This window comes from Coregonus lavaretus, assembly GCF_964263955.1.
Source record: "Coregonus lavaretus genome assembly, chromosome: 28".
NCBI lineage: Eukaryota > Metazoa > Chordata > Actinopteri > Salmoniformes > Salmonidae > Coregonus > Coregonus lavaretus.
This window is the reverse complement of record NC_140015.1, coordinates 25,305,814-25,312,229: the sequence shown is the minus strand read 5'-3', so window position 1 is coordinate 25,312,229 and position 6,416 is coordinate 25,305,814.

Genomic DNA, 6,416 nt, shown 5'->3' with positions numbered 1-6,416 from the left:
GAATTCCTTCCTGTTATCAATTGTTACATGTCTGGATATTTCTGTGATTGTTGTTGGATGGTCTTTTTCACCAGTAAACAATTCTGATACGGATGGGGTTTGTATAGAGAGGACACTGGGATGATATAAATGCAAGGCTATTGCTTTGTGGCTGGAATGATAAGAGACACAAAGAGCCTGTTGGGATGCAGCATGCAGGTTATCTGTAGGTTTATAGGGATGGTGATTGGAGAGAGAGATGAGGAGAATACAGCAGGACAGAGAGGAGGAGAAATAGTTAAAGTTCAAATTCTAGCATCTATTTGCAAAGACATAGAGACATAAGCATGCCACACACACTGACACAAACACATCCTGTATACACACTTGCATGGCACGTACTGTACACACACACCCACATGCAAACACACACCCATGCAAACGCACACACACACCCATACAAATGCACACACACACACACACACACTCACACACACACTCACACACACACACACACACACACACACACACACACACACACACACACACACACACACACACACACACACACACACACACACACACACACACACACACACACACACACAGAAAGTTGACTTTCTCTTTGTGTGCTTGTTGAGGATTTCCAGGACATTAGCTTGAAGCCATGTGTGCGTCTTGACTGAACATGTCCCAGCCACACAAGGTTAAAGGCTTTGATCACTGCCAGTGAGGCAAACAATATGACCAGGCTGCCATGTGCAAACAAGTATACGCAGAACACAGACAGACAGACAGACACACACACATGCACACTTTTCTCTTTCCACATCCGCCCTGGGTAGCAAGTAAAATTACCCATAATAAAAAAAAAGACATATTGAAGCACACACATAGACATAATGAAGGCCTACATGCACATTTGTGTTTGGATGTGTTGGATTCATCAGTAAACTTTCTTTGGATTGCCATGTCACAATTGGTTTATTATTTATTTGCATGGTTTATTATATTGGATCAGGCACACACTTTGATTATCCTATTAAATTGAATAATTCATTAGTAAATATTATTCAATAGAATGGAGCTGAGGAAGTCCAGTGCCTGCAGGGTTCAATAAGAGCCTGAGATCAGATCACATTGTGGAAGGGAAGGAAGCAGGGAGGAAGAGAGAGAAGATCAGGTTATCACTGATGGCTATTCAATACCAGGCCACCAACCAATCAGATTAGTCCCTCTCTGTGCCTGGCTGTCAATACTCATCACTAAGATGGTCTGTGTTAACACTTCTCCTTTCCTCCTCCCCTCATTCGCTCTTTCTTTCAGTTCCGCTCCTCTTTCTCTGCTACACTCTTCTCTTCCCCTTCTCAATTCCCCACTCTCACCCGCTTTCTCTCCCCTCTTTTTGAACCCAGTAACCTTCTCCTCTCTTCTCCTCTCCTCCCTGGTGCTGTCCATTTAACAGATGAGAAGAAGACATCCAGTGGAGGTCTTGGTCTCAGTGGTTGTTAAGGATCCCAGGACACTCATACAGAAGATTAGAGATTTAAACAATGGTCTCCTGGCTTTCTCATGCAATCTCACATACACTAAGACACTTTGATCATTCCACTGTTTGATATACTGAATACATGACTAGCTGCGTGTGTCCAGAACAAAATAGCTGAGTGCTGCCCTCCCCCCACTGCCCTCAATACATATTGTATGTATTGAGGGATATAAATGAAACCATATCATAGTGCAAATAGCAAACTACTGATACTGATATACTAATACTAAACTAAATTACTGATATGTTCTTGAAACTTTATATACACCATTTTACACAATACAGTAATAACAGTATTGTTGTGGAAAATGTGAATTCTGCCACAACAATATGTAATAATAATCCTTTCCTGAAGTTCTCCCTGCCCTCTAAAGAAGGCCCCAGGGGAGGTTTCAAGGTCCCCACCTCCCAACATCATCAATATTCACCCACAGCAGACCATCCATTTAGCTGATTAGAGCTGGTAGCTCAACCAGACTGATTAGAATGGGAGGGGAGAGCAGGAGGGAGACTAAAGAGAATCACTCCTCTCTTCTCTGTTGCCTGTATGTGGTGGTGAGTGTCCAGTTGCAAAATACTGCTATGCATCCATCCACCAGGTTGGGTTCCTACATGGTGGTGGATGAGGGGAGTTACCCCTATGTGCTCTATGACACATTGTACAATCAGTAGAAGGGAGGCAGGACCAACTGGACACAGACGTCAATTCAACGTCTATTCCACATTGGCTCAAAGTAATTTCATTGAAATTACGTGGAAACAACGTTGATTCAAGCAGTGTGTGCCCAGTGGGGAGTTTTCCATTCTAGTCAATACACACAACATGAACAACCTAGCATCTATCCCATGAATGTAAACGGGATGCTGTGTTTATTAGCTGACCTGCGTGCTTAGGGACAAGATCCTTTTCACATCTGGGGGATGTCAGGGGCACACTGGACTTCCATCATGTTTGGAGCTGAATTCTCAGACCACATCCTCAGGGCCAACAGAGGACCACCATGCCTGTATTTGTCTGACACCCTCTCACTCCTCAATGCTCTAATGGTCAGATAGAGACAGAACTGTCTATTACAGCATGGTCTATCACCTGTACAAACACAGGGAGCCTAGGCTTGGCCACTTCCCTGTGATATCCTCCAGGTCTTACTAGTGGCCCCAAGGCACTCAAGGGTCATCCCCTCTAACAGGTCAGGTGCTTTACAACCTGGTCTCGCCAGCCTTACTGCACCTTGCCACAACCCTGACCACTGACTCTGTTTGGCTTCGTGCTGCTGCCTTACGAGGTGACAGCAGGGGAGCTGGCGTGAGCCGGGAGGGGGACACGGTCCTGTCGCCAGGCGTGTAACCAGGAACAGGGTTGAGGGACTTTACAACCCCTCAGGACCATTACATTACAGGACCCCCATTACCATTACATTTGACTCATTTCTCTCTGCCTCAATCTTTCCACTCCTCTCCTCTTTTGACCTCACCCTCTCACCGTCCCCCCCTACTCACAAGGCAGGCAATACGCTTGACCTCATCTTTACTAGATGCTGCTCTTCTACTAATCTCACTGCAACTCCCCTCCATGTCTCCGACCACTACTTTGTTTCCTTTTCTCTCTCGCTCTCCTCCAACACTACTCACTCTGCCCCTACACAGATGGTAATGCGCCGCCGCAACCTTCGCTCTCTCTCTCCCACTACTCTCTCCTCTTCCATCCTATCATCTCTTCCCTCTGCTCAATCCTTCTCCCTCCAATCTCCTGATTCTGCCTCCTCAACCCTCCTCTCCTCCCTTTCTGCATCCTTTGACTCTCTGTGTCCCCTATCCTCCCGGCCGGCTCGGTCCTCCCCTCCAGCTCCGTGGCTTGATGACTCATTGCGAGCTCACAGAACAGAGCTCCGGGCAGCGGAGCGGAAATGGAAGAAAACTAAACTCCCTGCCGACCTGGTGTCATGCGGTGAGGTGTATGTGGTGTGGAAGTCAGGCGCAGGACACCGAGGCTCAGTCCAACACAGTTTACTCAAAAATCCAACAAGGAAACGGTAAACAAACTACCTCGAAACAATCAGAGGCGAGCATTTACGCACAATGCGTAAAACACTAAAACAGCAAACAAGAAACAAAAACACGCAGCACAACGACAGGCGAACAACAACACACAATCTAACTAACACAAAACAGGGAACTTATAGGACACGTAATTAGGACACAAACAGACACAGGTGTACCAGACAGACAAAAGCAATCAATACACGAAACATGCAACGGTGGCAGCTAGTATTCCGGGGACGACGAACGCCGAAGCCTGCCCGAACCAGGAGGAGGAGCAGCCTCGGCCGAAACCGTGACAGTACCCCCCCCTTGACGCGCGGCTCCAGCCGTGCGCCGGCCCCGGTCTCGGGGACGGCCAGGAGGACGCGGACCCGGGCGCGTGGGATGCCCACGGTGGAACTCTGTCAGGAGGGATGGGTCGAGAATGTCCCTCCTAGGCACCCAGCACCGTTCCTCCGGACCGTACCCCTCCCACTCCACGAGATACTGGAGACCACTCCTCCGGCGCCTCGAGTCCAATATAGTCCGGACCCTGTACGCCGGTGCCCCCTCGATGTCCAAAGGGGGTGGAGGGGTCTCTCCTATCTCCTCCTCTTGGAGTGGACCAGCTACCACCGGCCTGAGAAGAGACACATGGAACGAGGGGTTAATATTTTTGTACTCAATAGGTAGTTGTAATCTGTAACACACCTCGTTCAATCTTCTCAGGACTTTGAAGGGCCCCACAAACCGCCGACCCAGCTTCCGGCAGGGCAGGCGGAGGGGCAGGTTTCGAGTCGAGAGCCAGACTCGATCTCCCGGTGCGTACACCGGCCCCTCACTGCGGTGGCGATCGGCGCTCGCCTTTTGTTGACGGATGGCACGCTGCAGATGGACATGGGCAGCGTCCCACGTCTCCTCCGAGCGCCGAATCCACTCGTCCACCGCAGGGGCCTCGGTCTGGCTCTCGTGCCACGGTGCCAGGACCGGCTGATACCCTAAAATACACTGGAAAGGTGTTAATCCGGTGGAGGAGTGGCGGAGAGAGTTCTGGGCCATCTCTGCCCAGGGGATATACCTCGACCACTCCTCCGGCCGGTCCCGGCAATAGGACCTCAAAAACCTACCCACATCCTGGTTCACACGTTCAACCTGCCCATTGCTCTCTGGGTGGTACCCCGAGGTAAGGCTAACCGAGACCCCCAGGCGTTCCATGAAAGCCCCCCAGACTCTGGAGGTGAACTGGGGACCTCGGTCGGACACAATATCCTCTGGGACCCCATAGTGCCGGAACACGTGGGTAAAGAGGGCCTCGGCGGTCTGTAGGGCAGTAGGGAGACCCGGCAGTGGGAGGAGACGACAGGCCTTAGAAAACCGATCCACAATGACCAAAATGGTGGTATTACCCTGGGAAGGAGGTAGATCGGTCACAAAATCTACCGAGAGGTGGGACCATGGTCGTTGTGGAACGGGCAGAGGATGTAACTTACCTCTGGGCAAATGTCTAGGTGCCTTACACTGGGCACATACCGAGCAGGAGGAGACATAAACCCTCACATCCCTGGCTAACGTTGGCCACCAGTATTTCACGCTAAGGCAGTGCACCGTCCGACCAATACCAGGATGTCCAGAGGAGGGTGATGTATGAGCCCAAGAAATAAGCCGATCACGAACCTCGAGCGGAACGTACGTCCGCCCCACAGGACACTCGGGGGGAGTAGGGTCGGTACGCAGCGCCCGCTCGATTTCCGCATCGACCTCCCACACTACCGGAGCCACCAGACAAGACTCCGGCAGTATGGAAGTAGGCTCAATGGACCTCTCCTCTGTGTCATACTGCCGGGACAGGGCGTCTGCCTTACCGTTCTGGGACCCAGGGATGTATGTGATCTTAAAAACAAACCGGGTCAGGAACATGTTCCACCTAGCCTGACGAGGGTTCAATCTCCTAGCTGCCCGGATGTACTCCAGGTTACGGTGATCAGTCAGAATGAGGAAAGGGTGTTGAGCCCCCTCAAGCCAATGCCTCCACACCTTTAGGGCCTGGACTACAGCTAACAGCTCCCTGTCCCCAACGTCATAATTGCGCTCCGCCGAGCTGAGCTTCTTGGAGTAGAACGCACAGGGGCGGAGCTTAGGTGGCGTGCCGGACCGTTGTGACAGGACTGCCCCAATACCGGTCTCGGACGCGTCCACCTCTACTTGGAAAGGCAAAGAGGGATCCGGATGCGCCAGCACCGGGGCCGAGGCGAACAGGTTCTTCAGCTTGACAAATGCCCTGTCCGCCTCAGCTGACCACTGCAAGCGCACCGGACCCCCCTTTAGCAGGGACGTAATGGGAGCTGCAACCTGTCCAAAGCCCCGGATAAACCTCCGGTAGTAATTAGCAAAACCCAAGAACCGCTGCACCTCTTTTACGGTGGTTGGAGTTTGCCAATTACGCACAGCCGATACCCGATCTACCTCTATCTCCACGCCAGACGCGGACAACCGATAACCCAAAAAGGAGACGGACTCCTGGAAGAACAGGCATTTCTCTGCCTTGACATACAAGTCATGCTCCAACAGTCGTCTCAATACTCGGCGCACCTGGGCTACATGCTCGGCTCGTGTAGAAGAGTACACTAGAATGTCGTCAATGTACACCACTACACCTTGCCCATGCATGTCCCGGAAAATCTCATCAACAAAGGATTGGAAGACTGAAGGAGCATTCATTAACTCGTACGGCATGACGAGATACTCGTAATGACCCGAGGTGGTGCTAAATGCTGTTTTCCATTCATCCCCCTCCCTAATGCGCACCAAATTGTACGCGCTCCTGAGATCCAACTTTGTGAAGAACCGCGCTCCGCGTAATGACTCC